The 24,498-nt window shown below is 38.5% G+C and overlaps 1 protein-coding gene across 9 annotated transcripts in view; it reads left to right on the forward strand.

The window, feature by feature from the left end:
• Window positions 1–24,498, forward strand: part of LOC131227301 (DNA repair protein XRCC4-like) — a 66,516-nt gene that overhangs the window by 24,437 nt on the left and 17,581 nt on the right. For 2 of the 9 annotated variants that reach the window (XR_009162175.1, XR_009162182.1), the window contains exon 1: window positions 11,552–12,051. The exons of 4 other annotated variants lie outside the window; for them this stretch is intronic. The gene's annotated coding sequence lies outside the window, so the exon portion shown is untranslated. Of the gene's footprint in view, window positions 1–11,549; window positions 12,052–24,498 lie in introns of those variants that run through there. 3 more of the 9 variants (XR_009162186.1, XR_009162183.1, XR_009162178.1) reach the window with 3 other exon arrangements.

The raw sequence follows: 24,498 nt of genomic DNA on the forward strand, positions 1-24,498 counted from the left end.
CAACTGCAAATTGTGACACGAGAAGCGGTCCATTTAGCCTCAACATGCAACACCCACGACAGCAAGTTCAAGCAGGATTCCAAATCCTTGTGGTCGATTAAGGCCAAAATATTGTTACTGTTACGGCCAACCGGGCCACTTATTAAACACCTGCATTCAACGCTCTGCAACCCACTTGGCCATTAACGAAGGGGACATTGAAGGTGAGGCAGTGGATGAAGGCCCTGAATTTAATGAGGATGAACAAGCCGCTAAAGGAACCGGTGACGAAAAATGGTTGGGCGAGGATCATGGTGAATCCTTAGTCGAGAGATGGTTATTGTACACTCCAAGGAAGGAGTTGCACTTGCAGTGGCACAATATATTTCACACACAGTGTACCGTCAACGACAAGGTGTATGATGTAATCATAGAAAGTGGTAGAGAAAACATCGTCTCGAAGGTGATGGTGGACAAGTTGTAGCTACCTATGACAAAGATTCCTTCCCATAAATCAATTGTTTGGATAAAAAAGGTAAACAAGACCAAGGTAACTGAACATTACACTATCTCGTTTTCAATTAGTAAGAATTATAAGGATCAAGTACTTTATGACATGGTCGACATTGAAGCATGTCATATATTACTTGGTTGACCATATGAATCGAATTGTGATGCAACCCACAAAGGACGAGACAATGTTTATGTCTTCGTTAAGGATGGTCAAAAGATGATCATTGTCCCTATAACACCAGAGAACCACCCCGAAGCTTTTAAAGTGAAGGGGAGCTCCCTCCTGATCATTCGAGATTTCATGAAGGAATATAAAAAAACTGGCGAAGTGTACGCTGTGGTGGTTAAGGGTGAGGAATCAAAGCCCTTAAACATTTTTCCAAGTTTAAGGTTGTTATTGAATGAATTTAAAGAAATCTTTCCTAGAGATTTACTTGATGGATTGCCCCCTCATATGGGACATCTAACATCACATAGACCTTGTCTCTGAGGCTAACTTGTCCAACTGCTCTCACTATCGGATGAGTCCGAAAGAGCGTGAGATACTTTAGGGGTAAGTGGAGGAATTGATCTGTAAGGGTCTTTTGAGAGAAAGCATGAGCCCATGTGTCATGCCAGCGTTGTTAACACACCAAAAAAGAAGAGAGCTTGCACATGGGTGTCGACAACCCGACAATTAATAAAATTACTATCAAATATCAGTTCCCAATACCGCGGTTAGACGGCATGCTCGATTTGCTAGAAGGTGCAAATGTGTTCTCTAAGTTAAATTTAATCAGCAGGTACCATCAGATTTGTATCCGACCCAGTGATGAGTGGAAAACAATATTCAAGACCAAGGAAGGGTTGTATGATTAGCTAGTCATGCCCTTCGGTCTATCGAACGCACTAAGCACTTTTATGTGTCTGATGAATCAAGTGTTGAAGTCGTTCATTGACCGGTTTGTAGTAGTATATTTTAATGACATCTTGATATATAGTTATGGTGAGATGGAGCGCATGGAACATCTTAGACAGGTGCTACAGGTCCAAACAGTTAACAAGTTGTACATTAACTTGAACAAGTGTTGTTTTTTAATGAAAAGGTTGTTGTTCTTAGGATTTGTTATGATTTTCACAGACATCCGTGTGGACGACAAAAAGAGCGAGCCATCAGGAAATGACCGATTCCGATGAACATTCATGAAGTAAGGAGTTTCCACGAGTTGGTAACATTCTATTGCCGATTCATGTGGAATTTGAACACTATAGTTACACCCGTTACAAATTGCATGAAAAAGTGCCGTTTCAGTGGACCGATGAGGTTGACAAGAAATTTGCTAAAATCAAACATCAATGTCCATAACACCAGTCTCAGTTCTTTCCAATTACAACAAGGTATTTGAGGTTGAATGTAACATCTCATATATCAGAATTAGAGGAGTCTTATCACAGGAAGGTAGGTCGGTAGCCTTCTACTGCGTGAAAGTCAACGAAACTCGAAAGAAGTGGTCAACATATGAGCTTGAGATATACGCAGTTGTTCAAGCACTGCAGCATTGAAATATTATCTGATTAAGAGAGAACTTGTTTTCTACACTGACCATCAAGCCTTAAAAGTTTATTAATAGTCAGGCTAATGTGAATCGTGTGCATGCTAGATGGGTTGTATTTTTAAAGGATTTCACGTTCGTTCTGAAGCACAAGTCAAGGCAGTAAAATAAGGTGGCTGATGCACTTAGCTGTTGTGCATCACTACTTATTACAATGAGCAATGAGGTAGTCGGCTTCGATTGTCTCAAGGAGTTGTATGTCGAGGACGAGTACTTCAATAATGTATGGATGAGATGCCAAGAAGATCATCCTAGTGACCTACATATGCAAGATAGTTTCCTCTTTAAAGGAAATTTATTGTGCATCATCCCCTAAAGTTATTTAAAGGAGCAGATTATTCGAGAGCTACATAGAGGTGGCCTTGGTAGACACCTTGGGCAAGGCAAGACGCGAGCTCTTATTGAGGAGTAATATTACTCGCAATTGGTGTATGATGTGGCATGGGTAAAGCAGTGTAGCACTGTCATGTTTGTCAAACCTCCAAGGGGCAGTCTCAGAATACGGGCCTCTACACCTTGTTACTTGTGCTTGACGGCCCTTAGGAGGACTTATCTATGGACTTCGTGCTTGGTCTCCTACGAACACAGCGCGGTATGGATTCAGTGTTCGTGGTGATAGATCATTTTTCAAAGATGACGCAATTTATCTCATGTAAAAAGACCATCGATGCAACACACATGGTGAACCTATTCTTCAAAGATGTTGTGAGGCTACACGGGGTTCCCAAGACTATTACTTCTAACCGTGACACGAAGTTTATTAGCCACTTCTAATGAATTTCGTGGAATTGGTTCAGTACGTAGCTTCAGTTCAGTAGTGCCTAGCACCCACAAATTGATGGGCATACTAAAGTTGTGAATCATACGTTAGAAAACCTCCTTTAATGTATTTCATGTGACAAACCGAAGTAGTGAGATTTGACATTCTCTTGAGCGGAGTTTGTATTCAATAACATGATGAAGTGTTAAACAGGAAAGTCCCCATTCCAGATTATTTATGGATGAGTGCCCCGTCATACACTTGACTTAGTCCCTTTATCTAAGCTCCTGAGCATGAGCATTGTAGCAGGACATATGGCGGACCAAATCATGGGCATTCATGCAGATGTGCAAGCCAAGTTGCATACCTTAAATGATAAGTACAAGAAGCAAGTCGACAAACATCGACGACAAAAGGTGTTCGAGGTGGGTGACCATGTTATGGTCCATCTATGCAATGAGAGATTTACGACCAGGACTTACAACAAGTCGAAGAACAAAAAGATTCGACTAGCACCGATACTTTGAACGATCAATGACAACGCTTACATTGTTGATCTTCTGGATGACATGGAGATCTCGCGTACTTTCAACATTACGGACCTGACCGAGTATCGTGAACCGAAGCTGGACGAGAACTCGTGGTCATGTTCTTTTGAAGTGGAGGGGACTGATGTAGAGCGGGTCGCGGACACTTTCATGGCAAATATGGACTAGAGAAGGCCCGATTGGAGGCGGAAGTAATCGGGATTGTCATAACCTTAAAACAATTGTATCTCTCAAACTGGACTGAGTTTTTTGACATATCATGTATGATTTTTGAGGTAGGAGAAGCTAATTTAGCCAACCAACCTGGTTACACCGGGTTGCCCTCACAGGACTTGCGAGATTCAATCAGATTGACGGTCAAAGGTCCATTTAATTTTTGTTTTTACTATAATAGTATAAGTTTTAGTTCGATCATAACTTTTGATCCTTTGAGTTTTAGGAGTCGTGCACAACATGAAAAAGGCTTAGAAAAATTAGGAGAATAATGTGGTTAGTCCAAATTGGGCACTTACTATTTTTGGCCAAAAACCATGAAGATTAGTAGGAATAATGACCGTCTATAAATAGTAAGTTTACGACTTATAGTAGTCACATTTTTAGGGAGTTAGAGTCTAAAACTCCGTCCTAGGTTTGTGCTCATTATTTAAAGGATTGTAATTTCATTTTTTTAAAAAAAATATCATTAATCAATTTATTAGAAATTCCTTTTATTTTTATCCCTTGTAAATTCGAGGAAGCTCTATGAGGAGTCCAGAGAGCTCCGTGGATTCGGAGTAATTACCCCTGAGGAAGACAATGATCAACCTCATCACTTCCTTCCCTGCATCAGGAGTCCGCCAGACTCATTTCCAAACCTTTTAAATGGCACAAGAGGTGACCTAATGTCCATCTAAATTGTTCATTCGTACATACAACTCCGATCAAGCCATGGTGCGAAAATCATGTCAATTAGTTGATCCTAAGCTTCCGAACAATAGTATGAAAATGGACAGTTAAAATTGACCAGAGAAACAAAATACATCCAATTGTCATCTTGACACATCCAGTAGATAAATCACACATTGTATTTCTTATGATTACAAGGCAACATTTTGATTTGATGATTTTAACCATGAAATTTACGGCTTGTAAATAATGGATGGTTGTTAACAAATTGGCCCCATTCGAAGGGTTAGAGTCATTTGACCGGTGTGATTGTTGCACCGTGGCTTTCTCCCAGTTGTATGAATGAATGAATGTTTCAAATTTACAATAGGTCCCCTACATTCTGTTTAAGAGGTTTGGGATGCTTTGAAAACCTAATAAATTAAAGATGTTAAGCATAGGAATTAATATTTACCATACTTAAAAATAACATAAGTAATATAAGATAGAGAATCTTTCTAAGTACTTCCATGGTTGAGGCCATGGGTTCAATTACCCCATGGTAACACAGTAATATCATTTAGGGGGTGTTTGGATCGTAAGTTATTTAAGTTGCTTATGCTTGAAGTAGCTTATCTTAATTTATACTTATCAAGCATATAAGTATATTTGTTAAACAACATACTTATCAGTGTCTCCTTTCTTTCGTTTCTCTTGATGCCTCTCTTTAGCAACTTATGAAAAGTAGAAAAGCTATAAAAAAAAAAAAACTAAAGTGATTAAGTAATTTTAAGTAAAAAAGTTATTTATAACTAACCATAAACCAAACTTACTTATCTGAAATAAGTTACATATCTACTGTTGTTAAGTAGAAAAAGTAAATTATTTGGTAGTATCCAAACAGGCCCTTTGGGTGGCATTTGATCGCATCAAATATCCCGAAATTTCATTTCACGATTTTTTTTTTTTTTGGGTGCATAACATCATGAGATATTGTTAAAATGTAACTAAATGTAACCTTAGTTTTTCTTTTGCAGTAGTCAAAATCTTGCTGATATTTGTCTCATGGCTTCAACCTAGGGTTGTCCGCCAACTCAACACCTTGCCTTTCAAGTTTTCTTTTTCTATTTTAGCACAATCTTATTGAGGAGTTTTTGCCAAGTGTCCATTGATTCATTGTGCAAATCTTAATATTGCATGGTTGTTCTGAGCACAAAGTGGCTAATACTCGTACATTAGCTGTAGAGATACAATATTTGTACAATGAAATGTATTTTGTATTAAATCATACCTAAAATGCATGCATGCATGTTCTAATTGATGACCACGTGTCACTGAGTGCGTGGTGTGGTATCAATTATACGACATTACGCGTACACTCAGCATGATTCATTGTGCAAATCTTAATACAAGTATCCATTTATTCATTGTGTAAATCTTAATATTGTATGGTTGTTCTGAGCACAAAGTGGCTAATACTCGTACATTAGCTGTAGAGATACAATATTTGTACAATGAAATGTATTTTGTATTAAATCGTACCTAAAATGCATGCATGCATATTCTAATTGATGACCATGTGTCACTGCGTGGTGTGGTATCAATTATACAACATTACGTGCACACTCAGCATGAGTGCGCCAACGATGAAGTCAAAGTTCATTGTTTTGAATTAAAATTCGCACGGAAATATCTATCATGATCTTCTATGTAAGAGCACCATGAGTTCTCTAATTGGTTCCATTTGAGACGGTAAGCATACGCCGGCTTGGAAGGGTTAGTTACAGGCCCTTACGAAAAGGATGGTTGGACGGTTTCTTTAAAATCCTAGTCGAATGAGAGCATTTTTCACTGCTTATTTTGTTCGTGGTATGGCTCTTCCTATGGATTGTTTTCTCCTCCTTTGCATCCATTAATATCTTGTTTAAACATATTGGAAAGAATGCGATGATGTTGTCCATGGATCTTGAATTTCAAATCACCATCATCATCACTATTATCATGATAGAATTTAAAAATGGTTAATTGCATCATCCTTTCCTTGGTTATATGACAACTAGAGATATTTATCCTTTGTTTTTAATTTTAGTAGATACTTCACCTCTGTTTCATGGATCCATTGCAGATTCCCAAAGGCAAGAAACCAACTTCAATTAGAACGTTTATCATTCAGAAAATGACCGTCATACCCTTATATCATAGGCACCTGATCATTGATGAGCGTGGTACCACAATGGTGGGTGTATGCCAACTATCTTGCCCAACTGGATCACCCCACCGTGAAAATGGACTAAAAATATATTAAAAAAAGGCCCATCCAACCAGCTGGTGGGCTACAACATGAATTTGGATGGTTTTGGGTGTTGTCTATTGCTTTTTATGGTGTGGGCCATGTATCTAATTGGATGCCATACATACATCACAGCGGGTCCAGTTGTTCTTTAGTGTCTTTGCACGTGATGAAGGGTAGTGGAGAGGGGGTATACACAGAAACAGAAAACTGACTGTAAGTACATCTGATTGTCATACAACAGAGGGTAGTTAGATCCAATCAACCCATTCACAGAACAAGATGGTAGCCAAACTTATGTGACCTTCTCTAATCCTTTTTCTTTATTTTTAACCCTTTTTTATCTGTCGATATGTTTTGTACACGTTTGAATGCTTCTCACATTCTCATATAAGAAACTTTGGTTTTGATCATCACATCTTATTGAATATTGCAGGGAGGATGATTGAGAATTGATCACCTACCAGCAACCTTACCATCACTTGTACTACAAGTCTACAACATCTTTATTGCCAACATGCCACTTGTGTATGAAATCAGTACTATGAAAAACCATAGCCCCCGCCCCCCACCCTCCCAAACAATCAGGCTGATCAGATCACTACATGGGCCACTCTTATATGTTGAGTGGAACTGTTGTCTATCCATTTATTCCGATGGTGTGGCCTACCTGGTGATGATGATGAAAAAAAGTGGCCCACCTAATGATTTATTAAATTGTTATATGATGATTTGAGATTAGAGTGAACACAATTTGAAGTGTCCTCAAGGGAGAGGTTCCTTTCCTATAAGTGTCCTGCATGATCAAGGAATGTGGCCCACCCCATGATTTCTTTATGCTTTCCTTTCGCTTTCTTCATCCTGGTGATTCCTTTTTCTCCCACTTGATGGAAAATAGCATATAGGTCACAGTTTCATTATTTTCCATTCCACATTATCACCATATTCAGTTCTTGGTCATTTCCACAGTACCATGAAAAGATGGCAGAAGCATTTCCACAATGTTGGGAACTTGAATTCTCTACTCCAAGAATTCAAATAATCATGGTTGGAAATGGAAATGCAAATTAAAGTAGTCACTACCTTCATTGCAATTGATGGCCTACCACATGTTGCTCAGTCCATTCATGGATGGAGCCCACTTGGTTGCATGATTAGATGATCAAGACCACCCATCCACTCACCTCAGAAAACATGCCGATATGAGAATCCAAGCTATCCAATATTTTCTGTTGAATGTGGACTTTAGGCCGATTATATCATTACCAGTTCGTTTGAAGGCTGTTACCAGGATGGATAGGATCATCCAATTGATGTCATTGTTATACAGTCACCCATCAGCCATAGAGTTCATGAGATTAATGGATCAGGTGATCCACTTATGAGCCATGTGGTTGTATTTACTTCGGCACCCATGTTAAAAAGCTACCCAAGTCTCTTGTATTAATTGTCATGCTTCTTACAAGTAATCAAATGGAATTTTTTTTTTCTTTTTTTCCGTGCAATACTTATATGTTCAAGGAATCTATCTGTATTTACTGTTTTGTTTGGTATCTCTCTGTTTACTCAGAATTTGCCAATGCCAAACATTTGGGGCAGGAATACTAAGTTTGGCGGGCCATCGCAAAATAACCGGTTTCAAGATTTTACAGGATCCCACGAAATCAGGATTAAGGATTAAGCCTTAAGCCCAATTTTGGCTGCCCCGATGCCCTTCATGTCAGATTTGTACATGTGAAGCAGCATTTTCCTGGCTTAATCACAACCATAGATCATTCGTTTTTCTTTTCTAGAACTTTGTATAATTTTGATTTAGGGGTTTAAACGTTGCTCTCTTGTGTGGAATCTGACATGGAGATAGGGGGCCCACCAGAATTGCCATCAGGGCATGATCCTGATTCTGCCCCAGATGATCACTTACCCGGAAAGACCATTTGTTCCATTTATACACTGTTTAAATTGTTACAGGTTTCTGTGGACCATTGTTTTATGTATGTGGTATCAGACGTTTCTAACCATCTGATAGGTTGTTGTCTGCAGTTCTGCATTAGAAATCAGCAAAATATGTGAAGCAGTTGTGACTCGGTGTCGGAAATTCCAGGAGTCAAGAGATGTGATGCCATCCAGCTAGGAAGATACTTTCATCTCCCAATTGCGTAGACCCCGTGTGGTTGATAGCTGTCTGGGTCACTTTAAATTGGTGGTTGGCTAGATCACTTTAAATTATTCTACGTTGAAGAATCTATCACAGGTGCCTACGTTGGAACATGTATAGGCAATAATAGAGAAGGATATCTTGTATGTGATCCTTCTCTTTCCCTTTGAACATCTCTAGTTTGTTGTGGGGTGTTAGCATGGAGATGAAAAAGCTACATGATTATCCGTTTACATTGAAAAGAGGCTGCAGATGGGATTGTTAGGTTTGTTTGATCATTTAGGCTTTTGGATGTGGCCCATCTATGGCAGGGCACATGAGATTAAGCATACATGTCATTGGCGGTACCTGAAATTGTCCCACCATTAAACCCATGGCACAAAAACCAAACCAGATGGTCCCCATCAAGTGACCAATAGCAATCGTGTCACCACGCATGTCTATGGTGAAGATTGGAGTTAATTCAATTGGAGGTGTCCTTGAGGGAGAGCTTGCTTTCCTTGTAATTAAATATCCTGCATTGTTAAGGAAGGTGGCCTGCCCCATTCTTTCTCTATGCTTTCTTCCTTACTTTCTTTATGATTTCCTTTCGCTTTCTTTATTCTTATCTGACAACTCCTTTTTCTCTCACTTGATGAAAATTGCATATGGGCCTCAATTTCATTATTTTTCATCCCACATTATCACCATTTTCAGTTGTTGGGCATTTCCACAATACCAAGAAAAGAGGGCAGAACCATTTCTCTACGCTTTTGTTCAAGCAATGTTGGGGACCTTGAATTCTCTACTTCTGCGAGTGTTTGAATCAGCATGGATGGAAATAGAAATGCAAATTAAAGTAGAGACTATCTTCGCTGCAATTGATTACCTGCTGCTTGTTGCTTGGTCCATTTGATGAATGAAGCTCACTTAGTTGCATGATTAGATGATCAAGGGCACCCATTTGCTTGCCATAAAAAACATGCTGATTGGATAATCCTAGCTACCCAGTATTTTCTTTTGAATGAACTTCAGGCTGATTTTTATCAATACCGTTTCATTTGAAGGTCATCCACTTGATGTGATATTTATTAAGTTGCCCATCAACCATAGGGTTGATGATGATCCGCTCACGAGCCACATGGGACATGTCAAGCAATAGAAACTTAAGAATAAGGGTAGGCTCCAAATAGAAAATGGGCCAATACACCTCTTAAATTTTTTGTCGAGGTCCCATCTGTAGATCTATCCATTTGTTGCACACATGCTTGTTTGTTTGAGTAGAGGACCCCACAATATCAGGATTAGGGATTAAGCCCTACTCCCATTTTTTGTGGGCCCCATGCCCTCCACTTTATGTTTGTACATGTGGAGCGGCATTTTACTGGATTAATCACAACTATAGATCATTTTAGTTTTTTATTTCTGAAACTTCATATAATTGTTATTAAGGGGTTAAAACCCTGTGCGGAATCTGACATGGGGATATGGGGCCCACCTGAATTGCCATCAGGGAGTGATGCTGATTGTGCCCTGTATGATCCCCTATCAGAGAAGACCATGTGCGTTTAAATCCTTAGGATTTTTTCCATGCACCTCTCAGAAATGTTGTAACTAGCAAGGTCCCTGTTCTAGTACTTGACATGCATGTTGTGATCCATTCTGTGCATCTGGTGGACCACACTGATCAGCAAAAGTTGCAGAATTCGTCATAAGATGTTTGAAATTCCAGCAGCCAGAGGTGTGGTGCCATCCAGCTAGAAAGATTTTCATCTCCCAGTTGCATGGGTCCACAAGGTTGATAGCTGCCTTGATCACTTTTTAAATTGTTACAGGTTTCTGTGGATCATTGTTTTATGTATGTGGTATCAGACGTTTGTAACCATCTGATCGGTCGTTATCTGCAGTTCTGCATTAGAAATAAGAATATGATTACGTGTTTATGTTGAAGAGAGGCTACAGATAGGATTGTTAGGATTGTTTGATCATTGAGGCTTTTGGTTTGTGGCCCATCCCTGGCAGCACACATGAAATGAAGCAAACATTTCAATGGTGATACCTTGAACTGTGTCCCATCACCAAACATAGGGAAAACCTAACCAGATGGCCCCCATAAAGTGACCAATTGCAATCACGATCACCATACATGTCTATGGTGGAGATTAAGGTGAAAACAATTTGAGGCCTTCTCGAAGGAGAGCTTCCTTTCCTAAAAGTATCTAGCATTATCAAGGAAGGCGGCCTACCCCATAATTTCTTTATGCTTTCCTTTTGCTTTCTGTCCTTCACTGGTGAAGAATCTATTACAGGTGCCTACATTGGAACATATGTAGGCAATAATAAAGGAGGCTAATCTTGTATGTGATCTTACTTGTATGTAATCCTTCTCTTTAGATGATCTAATATCAAGATTTGGGATCAAGCCATAAATCCCAATTTTGGTGGGCCCGATGCCCTCCACTTCATATTTGTACATGTGGAGAGGCATTTTCCTGGATTAATCACACTATAGATCATTTTAGTTTTTTTTTTTTATTCTGAAACTTTGTATAATTGTGATTAAGGGGTTTAAACGCTGATTTCTTGTGCAGAATCTGACATGAAGATATGGGGTCCACCTGAATTGGCATGAGGGCATGATCCTGATTATGCCCGTATGTTCTCCAACCAAAACGGACCAGTTTTTCTGTTTATACGCTTGTGTTTAAAACCTTAAGATTTATGTCATGCACCTATCTGAAATGGTCTAACTCATTTATGTTGAAGAGAGGCTGCATATTGGATCGTTTGATCAATGAGGCTTTTGGGCTGAAGCATACATGTCTATGCAATCACGATCACCAAACATGTCTATGGTGGAGATTGGATGAACATGTCATCGATGGAGTACTTCCTTTCCTACTGATATATGAGTAGTTAAAAGTCAGTCAACATCCTTCATTATCAAGGAAATTGGCCCACTGTATTGATGTTACGAAAGCGACAACATTATCTTGTTGCTTTTCATGTGCTTGTGCTTTATTCATCATTATCTTTTGACTCCTTTTCTCCCACTTCATGGAAAGTAGAATATAAGCCACAGTTTCGTCATTGTCCATTTCACATTATCACCAATTTTCACTTCCTGGCCATTTCCACCTGTGGAGAGAAGAGTTCAAAAGAGAGAGAATTACTTCTCTATTGTGTTCTTCTTTCCTGTTCTTCTTCTTCATCATAAGTGTGGTGTGGTCCACCTGTGTAGATGGCTTGCATCATTCTCCACTCCTACCAGAGGATTTGACAGTGCTCCCTCGGCTCAATTCACCTACAACAGAACAGGGAGAGACCTCTTTATCATAGAAATCTATTCATGCGATTGTAACCTCACCAAGGTAAGATCTTAACCATCCATCTTTATATCATTGTTAGAAATCTAACCTTATAAGGTTTCCGGGGAATTGGATTCTTCAAAATACTAAGTTTCCACTACGTTTATAATCAAAGGATCCAAAGCGATCTCACTCCAAGAAAATGAGATGCCCTAAAAATCATGCCAATCCAACCATCAAGTGGGCCAGCATGCGAATTTGAAGGCTTATGTTGTGGCCTACTTAATGATTAGATTAGTTTGATCTTCTAAGTCTCCAGTTTTTATGGTGGAGGATCCTCTGTTCAGTTTAGATGCAATTGCGATGGTCCAATTCTTCTTGTCTAGTTTCCTTGTACCTGATAGACGGTATTAGGGTCATTTGGTACATATTCCTCTAATCCTTCCAATAGAGCACTACAGATTAGAAAATGCTTGTGATCATTCACTTACTCTTTATTCAATCTCAAATTATTTCAATTGTACAACCAAAGAAGTCCTTAGCTAATATTACATGAGTATTTATCTTGGTCTGTGCTCTACACCGTCACTGGTTCTTTTAAAAGAGCTTTGTTATGCCACATACATCATATAAGACAGCTCATGTGTCAGCATGTCACGAAGGCATGAAATCTAATTCATCCATCAGAAGAAGGAAATAGAGATGTTAATTGAAGTACAGATTATCTTGGCAGCAATTGATGGACTGCTGGCTGTTGCTTAGTCCATTAGCCCACCTGAATTTTCATTATATTTGGGCCTACAAACTAAAATAAGATGAAAAAAAATTAGTAGATTGGGTAGATTTCTGAAAAACAAATATGGTGGGCCACATGACTTTTTCAGTGGAAACTAGTGAGCATGTTTCAACCGTGGGGATACAACACCCACCATTCAAGCCGTGTGGCCACTTGAGTTTTGGGTTTGCTTATTTTCCGGCCCCTAAAATCATGTGGAGAAACTAGTTAATGGTTCACTTATTAAATTGATCTGATAAATCTGGTGGATAAGGTGGGTTTCTCTCAACTATCACAGTGGCCCCTATTGTTTCAATGGTGGACAAGCGATTAATTTAAAGATAGGCATACTGTAGCTACTGTTTCTTGCCGTCCATCCCACTTGTCTCTCCCATTTACTATTTCAACGGTGGGCAGGCATTAATTCAACAGTAGGTATACAGGACCCACTGTTTCTTGCCGTCTAGCCTACTTATCTCTCTCATTTTTTGGTTCATGCCTTAAAATTATCCAGTGAAATTGGTGGACCGCATGGATCATATCTTCTGGCTGAAACCACTTAAATTATCACCACTTAAAATTTAAACCATTTTAAAACACTTAGGCCACAGTCCCAAAATTAGATTGTTTCAACAAACAATCGCAGCTTCTGGTCAATGTAGATTGCTTTCCGAACAAGGATTGTTGGATATTTTTCAGTTCAACACTACAAAAGATGTCAATTCATCCTTTGCCTAAAATCTTTTAGCTGGGCCTATAAGATCAAATGGTCTAGACCAATGAAACATAAGCTGCACTTGTACAAATGGTCTGGATAGTAACAGTAAGTCTCCGCCGTGTGTATGGTGGATTGGATGGTATGCTCACCCATTACTCTGTCGGAGATGGGGCTCACAGACTGTATTTGGGGGCCTACAGATTGCCACACATACATTGGATCGTGATTAAGGATGGATAAAGTGGATGTCACAACGCAATAGGCGCACCGGTGATGTTCCACGCGTGTAGGGGGGTAAATATGGTCCCCACATGCGGGGTTGAAACTGTTGTAACTTTATATATATATAAAATTTTAAAGGAAATCTAATTAGAAATAACAAGTATTGATTCTAAAAATCTTCAAGGATACTTAGGAGTGCCTTTTACATAATCCGACATGATAATAAGATAATGAGCAGCTAAGAGGTATGTAGGAGGCGACCCGGAGGTGTCCAAAAGTAGAGTGAGCGGCTGAGAGGTGTCCGAAAGCAAACCGAGTGGTCGAGAAATGTACAAAAGAGGAACATAGCCGAAGCACGGTCGAGCATCCATAAATGAAAGGCAACTGAGAGACAAAGAACTTGACCGACAAAGGAGAAATAATCACAAAAGGAAAACATAACAAGAGAAAGATTTAGATAGGAAAAAGATCTAGAAAGTCTTTTCAACTATTATAACTGTTGTGGTAATGAAAGAATGATTTGGAAGAACTAGTTGCAACAGAACTATATAAATAGCAGAGGAATGTGACGAAGAAAAATCTCAAAATATAATCCCAACAATAAAAAACAACCAGTTAAGTCTATCAATTTACTTTATCTCAGCTTATCTTAAGAGTGGCGATGATTCTTAACTATAATATTTAGTTGTAATCTAATCTATGCTTATACATTGGATTTGTTCTCTATTCGATATCACACAGTTCTTTCAAGAGCTGCATTTTTTTTATTAACCAATTGTAAGTTTTTCCTTTTGTTTGATTGCATTGGTATTATAAAAGTCATTTCTTATGAAAGGCATAAAGCAACCCATCTTCGGAGGAAGAATGTCACTCTTCGATTATCGCCTAATTGTTATAAAATTTTGTAAGTGGCTGAGTAAACGACCGATCTTATTAAAATCTAGTCATATGCATTCATATTGGACATATCTGCTTATTTCAACGCTTAGGGTTGAAGTAGATTTGTTTGGATCGAGCTTCTTTATCGATTTTAGAATGCTCGCGCACACTACATATGACAAAAAATAAACCGAAGTGCCAGTATTTTTTGCACGCTCGATGGGACTACAAACTACTTGGTTGCCATAGAATTTATTGTGTATTGACTGTGCAACAATTTTGGAAAGTGTCCAACATTTTTGGCACACCCAATGAGACTATAACATGAGCCAGTATGAATATTCATAGTAGTACAACATGAGCCATTATGAAAGTTAGGTGAAAGGAATATGCCCAAAAGATCATATTGAGATTATGCGGCTTGAATGCCCGATTGGCAACGAGGAATTCAGCATATCGCCGAAAAGTCACTTGTTAAGGCTGAAATTTTAGGCAGATGAATGACCAGTAATGCCAAAAACATGAATTAGATGATGACTCTTTTTACCGAAAGAACACTTGTGGTACCTCAACAACAGCTTAATACTAGTTTTGTTGGAAATTTGATACCAACACCACCGATACAACATGTGATGCCAACACCACAGTTGACACTACGGGTACCTCTTCTGTAACAGAATACACCTCTTCGCAACAAAATATGTCTCTTCCAGTATAGGTAGTGCGGAATCTTCCACAACTTGCTGAATTTAGTCGACCGAAACAAGATGTTAAGAATGTTGCCCTGAAGAAGAAAATCATGGTATACTTGGGGGTCAATCCTTCCTTGGGAATCCAGCATATCATGGAAGATAAAACCAAATAGGCCCTGAACCACCGTTAATGGTTGAATCTCACCGTTTGAATCATGGCCAAATTATTCAAATGATTTAGGAAGTAGTAGACCATGTTCACGATGGTATTGCTACATCAGTCAACCATAAGCCCTATTCAAAATGGATTGACTGATAGTCTTTGTTGTCATAGTCGACTTTATCGTTTTTTCGATCAGGACAATCTATTTCAATTAAGACAGTCAAATTTGTTGTTTCTCGATCAAGATGGCCGAGTTCGACCAAGACGGTCGGATTTTTCGTTTATCGATTAAGATGACTGAGCTCGACCAAGACGACTAAATTTGTCGTTTCTCAATCAAGACGACCGAGTTCAACTAGAACGATCAAATTTGACATTTTTTTATTAAGAGGACCGAATTTAACTAGAATGACTGAATTTGACGTTTTTCGATCAAGACGGTTGAGTTCTAACAGAATGGATAAATTTGACTCTTTTAATCAAAATGGCTGAGTTCGACCAAAATGACTAAATTTAACATTTTTTTTTTTTACCAAAGTAGTTGAATTTGACCAAAGTGGCCGAGTTCAATTAAGACAACTGAATTTAATAATTTTTGACCAAGACAACTGAATTTTACGTTTTTATATATATATTAAAATGGCCGAGTTCGACCAAAACGATTGAGTTCAATCAAAACGGCCGAATTTAATGTTTTTCGACCAAAACTGTTGAATTCGACCACGATGGCCAATTTGCTATTTTTCTACCAAGATTGCAAAGTTCACCTAAGTCGTCCAACTTTGATGTTTTTCAATCAAGATGACCAATTTTAACAAAAATGGTCGAAATTGATGTTTTTATACGACTAAGTAGTCACATTTACTATGCCAAACAACGAATCAACATTGCATTCACCTTTTACCAAATGCGTTCGACATTTTGGGAGGGGGGTGGAATGTTGTATTATATTTCTGATCATTCTTGAGAAACCCAATTGAAAAAGACCCATGTTATAATAAGAAAAAGATATAACATGCTATAGTTCTTTAAGGATACTTAAAGTGCTTTTATGAAATCACAACTAATAAGATGATAAGATAGGGAGTAGCTGAGAGTATTCAAAAGTAAATCAAGTAGCCAAGAGGCATTCAGAAGGCGGGTGAGATGTGTTCAAAAGAAGACCGAGCGTCTGAGAAGCGTACTGAAGCAGAACACGACCAAAGCACGATCGAGCATCCAGAAGTAAATTGTGGCTGAGAGGCTAAAGTGTGGTCAAGCTTCCTAAAACGAAATGTGACCGAGAGACACATAACCTAACCGACGGAAGAGGAACAATCACAAAAGGGAAACGTAACAAGAGAGAGATCTAAAAAGGTTTTTCAACTACTATAACCATTGTAGCAATAAAAGAAGGATCTAGAATAACAAGTTACAGCAAAACTCTATAAATAGCAGAGGAATGTGACAAAGAGAAATATCAAAACACAAACTCAACAATAAAAAATAACCAATCAAGTCTGTCAATTTACATTATCTCAGCTTATCCTAAGAGTATCGATAATCAAGTAGCGATAATTTTAGCTAATCTTTAGTTGTAATCCAAATCTATGCTCATACGCTGGATTTATTTTTTATCCAATATAACGCAGTTCTTTCAAGATGCACATTTTTGCAACCACTTCCAGCGACCGATTGTAAGTTTTTACTTTTGTTTTATTGTACTGGTATTATGAAAGTTCTTTCTTGTGGAAGGCAAAAGCAACCCATCTTCGGATGAAGAACCCCACCCTCCAATTATACAATTATTGTATGATTGTTATAAAATTTTACAAGTGGTTGAGTAAGTGACTGATATTTATAAAATCTAGTCATATATGTTTATATTGGACATATCTGCTTACTTCGGCACTTGGGGTCAAAGTTGATTGGTTTGGATCACGTTGCTTTATCAATTCTAGCATGCTTGTGTATATTATATGTGATAGAAAACAAACTAAAGTGCCAACAGAAACATTAAAAACTTGGGAGAAGAATGGGCAATGAGGACTTTTTTGGGCTTTAATGGCCATTTCTCCAACAATCAGTTAGTAAAAGTCATATGTCATAAACCAGTAATTTTTCAAAACTGGTTTAAAAGTGGGTTGTTTTCTGTCCATGGTTCAATAGACGGGTGGCCAAATGCAAAAATCCCTAAAAATCTAGGTCAAGGATGACCAGTCACGTCTTTTGAAAAGGATTTTTTTTTAAAAAAAAACATGAAGGTCCATTGCTTGCAAGGTCTTCAGCTGCACGACGCATGAATAGACTTTGAGGTCCATTGCTTGTAAGGATTTACACGAAGCATTTATCGCGGAAATGTTACATGCATGTCATGATCTAGTCCGTCCATCTGGTGGACCACACCGATCAGAAAAAAATATGTGGCAGTCATCACAATGTTACTGAAAATTAGGAGTTAGAGGCGTGGGCCCATCCATCTAGAAATATATTTTCATCTCCCAATTATGGTGGGCCCCACATGGTTGATGATTGTTTGAATCACTTTTTAAATTGTTGTAACCTTATGCAGATCATTGTTTACATACCTAAAAAATTCAGAGAGTCCTAATCATCTAATCGCTTGTCGACAGTTCAATATTAGAAAGAGGAATATGATTACCCGTTTATGTTAAAGAGAAGCTATAGATCAAATAGTTAGGGTTGTTTGATTATCGAGGATTTTGGGTTGTGGCCCATTCTTGGCATGACATGAGCTGAAATACACATGTCACTGTGGTATCTTAAATTTGGTCCCATCAACAAACTTATCACACAAAATCCTAACCAAATGGCCCCATCAAGTGACTAGTTGCAATCACAATCACCATACATGTCTATGTTGGAGATTGAAATGAACACAACTTGATGTGTCCTTGAGGGAGAGCTTCTTTTCCTATAGAAGCACGAGTAATTAAAAAGTATCCTGCATTATCAAGGAAATTGGCTCGCTACAATGATGTTCCGAAAGCACCAATATTGGCATATTGGTGCTTTCCATGTGCTTTCATTATCTTTCTCTTTTGACTCCTTTTTCTCCCACTTGATGGAAAATAACATATAGGCCACAATTTCATTATTTTCCACTCCACATTATCACCATTTTCAGTTCTTTGGCACTTCCATAGTACCAAGAAAAGATGGCAAAAGAATTTCTTTGTTCTCTTATTCAGACAATGTTAGGGAACTTGAATTCAATACTTCTGCCATGGTGGACGACCCATAGATGAGATAATGTTTATGTCTTTATTAAGGACGGTCGAAGAGAAGGTCTAAGCCATGGTGGTAAAGGGTGAGGAATCAATGCCCTTAAACATCAATACTTCTGCCATGGTGGATGACCCATAGATGAGATAATGTTTATGTCTTTATTAAGGACGGTCGAAGAGAAGGTCTAAGCCATGGTGGTAAAGGGTGAGGAATCAATGCCCTTAAACATTCTTCTAAGTTTAAGGTTGTTTCTAAATGAATTCTAAGAAATCTGACTTGAAGAGTTACCCGATGGATTTTCTCTCTTGCATGACTTCCAACATCATATAGACCTTGTCCTTGGGGCTAGCTTGTCCAACTACCCTCACTATTGGATGAGTCTAAAAGAGTATAAGATAGTTTAGGGGTAGGTGGAAGAATTGATCCATAAGGGTCTTTTAAGAGAAAGCATGAGCCCATGTATCGTGCCAACGTTGTTAATGCCTAAGAAAGATGGGAGCTGACGCATGCGTGTTGACAGTTGGGAAATTAACAAGATTACCATTAAATATTGGTTCCCAATACCATGGTTGGATGATATGCTCGATATGTTAGAAGGTGTCAAGGTGTTCTCTAGACTAGATCTGAGGAGCGAGTACATCAGATTCATATCCGGCCTAGTGATGAATGGAAAACAACATACAAGACAAAGGAAGGGTTGTCTAAGTGGCTGGTCATTCATTGGTTAGTTTTTGGTAGTATATTTTGATGATATCTTGATATATAGCTAAGGTGGGATGGAGCACATGAAATATCTCAGGCAGGTGCTACAGGTCCTGTAGTTAACAAGTTGTACCTCAATTTGAAGAAGTGCAGTTTTTTAATGGACAACCTATTATTCTTAGAATTTGTTGTGACATCCACGGGCATCCGTGTGGACGATGAAAAGGTGCGAGCCATTAGGGAATGGCTGATCCCAACGAAAATTCATGAAGTGAGGAGTTTCCATGATTTGGCGACCTTTTATTGTCAATTCGTGCGACATTTCAGTACTATAGTTGTACCCATTACATATTGCATGAAAAAGGCCCGTTTTAGTAGACCGATAAGGCTGACAAGAGCTTTGTTAAAATCAAGCATCAGTTGTCCACAACACTGGTCTTGGTGAATTTATTCTTCTGAGAGGTCGTGCGGATACATGGGGTTCCCAAGACCATTACTTATGACTGTGACACAAAGTTCTCATTAATTACTTTTGGCGGACTTTGTGGAATCAGTTCGATATGCAACTTCAGTTCAATAGTGCCTACCATCCATGGACATTGGTGGCATTATCTAATTAAGAGAGATTTTTTTCTCTACACTAACTATCAAGCCATAAAGTTTATTAATAGTCGGGCTAACATGAATCATGTGCATGCTAAATGGGTCATATTTTTGCAGGAATTCACATTCATTCTGAAGCAAAAGTCAAGACATTAGAACAAGGTAACTGATGCACTTAGCCGTTGTGCATCACTACTTGTTACGGAAAGCAATGAGGTGGTCGGCTTTGATTGTTCAAGGAGCTGTATGTTAAGGATGAGACTTCAAGGATGCATAGATGAGGTGTCAAGAGGTTCATCCTAGTGACTTACATATGCAAGAAGATTTCCTCTTCAAAGGGAATCAACTGTGAATCCTCCAAAGTTCTCTGAGGGAGAAGATTATCTAAGAGTTACATGGAAGTAGCCTTGGTGGACACCTTGAGCGAGACAAGATGCGGGCTCTTATGAAGGAGTGGTATTACTGGTCACAATTAGTATGTGACGTGGGTAAAGCAGTGCAGCACCATCATGTTTGTCTGACCTCCAATGGGCAATCTCAGAATACAGACCTTTACACCCCGTTACTTGTGCCTGGTAGCCATTGAGAGAATTTATTTATGGACTTCGTGCTTGGTTTCCCACGAACACAATACGGCATGAATTTAATGTTCGTGGTGGTAGATCATTTTTCAAAGATGATGCACTTTATCCCATGTACGAAGAACCTTGGTGCAACACACGTGGTGAATCTATTATTTAGAGAGGTCGTGCGACTACATAGGGTTCCCAAGACCATTACTTTTGACAGTGACACGAGGTTCAGTAGCCACTTTTGGTGTACTTTGTGAAATTAGTTTGGTACACAACTTCAGTTTAGTAGTGCCTACCACCTACAGACCGATGAACAGACTGAAGTTGTGAATCGCAATTGGAAAACCTTCTTAGACGTATTTTAGGTGAAAAACCGAAGCAGTGGGATTTGATATTGTCTCAAGTAGAGTTTGAATTCAACAACATGGTGAACTGAAAGAAGTGTGCAAACCTGCTGTAGACAGGATGAACGTTCCATGAAGGAGAATTGATCAATTGAAGGTTGGAGATTAGGATCTGATTGGAGTACATGAGTTCGATGAGATACCCGCGTGTGTATTTTAGCTTTTTGCTGTGGAATTTCTGCCACCAGAGAGCGCCTTGGCCGTCGATAGTGCCGTTGTCTCCTGAAATTTTGAATGGAGCTCTCAAGGTGTTATCGCGAGAATTTTATCAGACCCAAATCCTTGAATTACAGAGACATATGTAACAGCAAAAAAAAAGAGATTATTACTAATGAGATAAGAAGAATCATATCATTCTGAGTAGTATTCTGATGTAGAGCGGGTCGAGGACACTTTCATGGAAAAGATAGACCATAGAAGGCCCGATCGGAGCTGGAAATGATCCGGACCGTCAGAACCTTAAAACAGTCGTATCTCGCAAACCAGATTGAGTTTTTTGACGTATCATATATGATTTTGGGTAGGAGAAGCTACTTTAGCCAACCAACCCTACTTAGCCGGGTTGCCCACGCCAGATTTGTGAGATTCCATCAGATCGATGGTCAAAAGTCCATTTTATTTTCTTTTTTTACTATAAATAGTAAGTTTCAGTTCGATCATAACTTTTGATCCTTTGAGTTGTAGGAGTCGTACCCAACATGAAAATGACTTAGAAAAATTAGGAGAATAATGTGGTTAGGCCAAATTGGACACTTATTATTTTTGGCTGAAAACCATGAAGTCCAGTTGGAATCATGATCGTCAATAAATAGCAAGTCATGTTTTTAAGGAGTTTGAGTCTAAAAATCCATCCTAGGTGTGAACTAATTATTTAAATGATTGTAAATTTTGATTTTATCATCAATCGATTTTTTAATGGATTGTAATTTCAATTTTTTTTAATCGTCAATTAATTTATTTTGAATAATTAGAAATTATTTATATTTTCATCCATTGTGGATTTGAGGAACTTCCCTGTGTCAGTATTGACCGGCCAATCCACAAATCCCTCTCTCAATTGGAACTTTGACCTCTCTGCTGTAATAACATCTAATCTCTCCCCAATCTCCTTCATCCTACTCCCCATCCTTTTGTAAAATACAAGTGACTTCAGAAAGGAAGAGACGTTATGTAATTGCTTCATCATAGCAGACCGACTCCTCTGTTTCTGCTAAAAGGATTCCGTCGTGAACTCATCTATCAAGTCATCTGCATCATTACACCATGATCCATAGCTCAAGTCGTAGACTAAGTGAAAGATACCTCGTTTCAACACTGAGGTCTTGGTATCAATCCCTAGTGTTGGTGGGCTAACAGTGAAGTGTGAACTAACAGTGGGGTGTACTAACAAGCTAACAAAAAAAAAGTCATCTGCATCATTGGTCGTGTCCTTAAGCTTCCTTAGCCAATCTTTCATTGCCTTGCTCTTCATTTGTTAGACCTTCTCTTCGACTGTCCTTAATAAAGACATAAACATTATCTCATCTATGGGTCGTCCACCATGGCAGAAGTATTGAATTCAAGTTCCATAACATTGTCTGAATAAGAGAACAGAGAAATTCTTCTGCCATCTTTTCTTGGTACTGTGGAAGTGCCAAAGAACTGAAAATAATGATAATGTAGAGTGAAAAATAATGAAATTGTGGCCTATATGATATTTTCCATCAAGTGAGAGAAAAATGAGTTAAAAGAGAAAGATAATGAAATCACATGGAAAGCACCAATATGCCAATATTAGTGCTTTCAGAACATTATTGTGGTGGATTAATTTCCTTGATAATGTAAGATACTTTTTAACTGCTCGTGTTTCCATAGGAAACAAAGCTTTTCCTCAAGGACACATCACGTTGTGTTCATTCCAGTCTCCACCATAGATAGGTATGGTGATTATGATTGCAACTAGTCATTTTATAGGGTCATCTGGTTAGGATTTTGTGCGATGGGTTTGTTGATGGGACACAATTCAAGATACCACCATGACATGTATGTTTCATCTCATGCCCTTCCAAGGATTGGCCACAACCCAAAAGTCTTAATGATCAAACAATCCTAACCATCCGCTCTACAATCTCTCTTTAACATAAACGGGTAATCATATTCCTCTTTGTAATGCAAAACCACCGACAAGCAATCAGATGATTAGGACTGTCCGATTTTACTAAGTATGTAAATAATGGTCTGCATTAGGTTGCAACAATTTAAAAAGTGATCCAAACAACTATCAACCCTGTAAGGCCCACCACGGTTGGGAGATGAAAATATATTTCTAGCTGGATGACCCCACGCCTATAACTCCTAATTTTCGGCAATATTGTGATGACTGCTGCACTTTTTCTTCTGATCAGTGTGGTCCACCAGATGGACAGACTGGATCATGACATGCATGTAATATTTCTGCGATAATGCATCCCGTAAATCCTTGCAAGAGATGGACCTCAAAGTCTATTCATGCATCGTGCAGCGGAAGACCTTACAAGCGATAAACCTCCATGTTGTAAAAAAATCATTCTCAAAAGACGTGATTGGTCACCCTTGACCTAGATTTTTTGGGATTTTTGCATTTGGCCACTCAACTATTGATTCGTGGAAAGAAAACAACCCACTTTTAAGCTATTTTTGAAAAATTACTCATTTTTGACATATGACTTTTACAAACTGAATGTTGGGATAATGGCTATTAAAGCCCAAAAAAGTCCTCATTGCCCATTCTTCTACCAAGTTTTCAATGTTTTTGTTGGCACTTCAGTTTATTTTCTATCATGTGTAGTATGCGCGGGCATGCTAGAATCGATAAAGTAGCTCGATCCAAACCGATCAACTTCAACCCCAAGTGTCAAAGTAAGCAGATACATCCAATATAAACATATATGACTAGATTATGAGAAGATTGGTCACTTACTCAGTCACTTATAAAATTTTATAACAATCAGATAATAGTTATATAATTGGAGGGTGGGGTTCTTCCTCCGAAGATGGGTTGTTTTATGCCTTCTACAAGAAAGAACTTTCAGAATATCAGTGCAATGAAACAAAAGAAAAAAAATTCACAATCGGTCACTAGAAGCGACTGGAAGAATGTGTCTCTTAAAAGAACTGCGTGATATTGGATAAAAAACAAATTCACCATATGAGCATAGATTTGGATTACAACTAAAAACTAGCTAAAATTACCGCTACTTGATCATCGGTACTCTTATGATAAGCTGAGATAATGTAAATTGATGGATTTGATTGTTTTTTTTTAATTGTTGGGATTGTGTGTTGATATTTCTCTTTGTTGCATTCCTTTGTTATTTATAGATTTTTGTTGTAGCTTGTTCTTCCAGATCATTCTTTCATTGCTACAATGGTTATAGTAGTTGAAAAACCTTTCTAGATCTCTCTCTTGTTACGTTTCCCTTTTGTGATTGTTCCTCTTCCGTCGGTTAGGTTATGTGTCTCTCGGTCACATTTCGTTTTAGGAAGCTTGACCACACTTTAGCCTCTCAGCCACAATCTACTTCTGGATGCTCG

This window comes from Magnolia sinica, chromosome 15 (genome assembly GCF_029962835.1).
Source record: "Magnolia sinica isolate HGM2019 chromosome 15, MsV1, whole genome shotgun sequence".
Taxonomy (NCBI): Eukaryota; Viridiplantae; Streptophyta; class Magnoliopsida; order Magnoliales; family Magnoliaceae; genus Magnolia; species Magnolia sinica.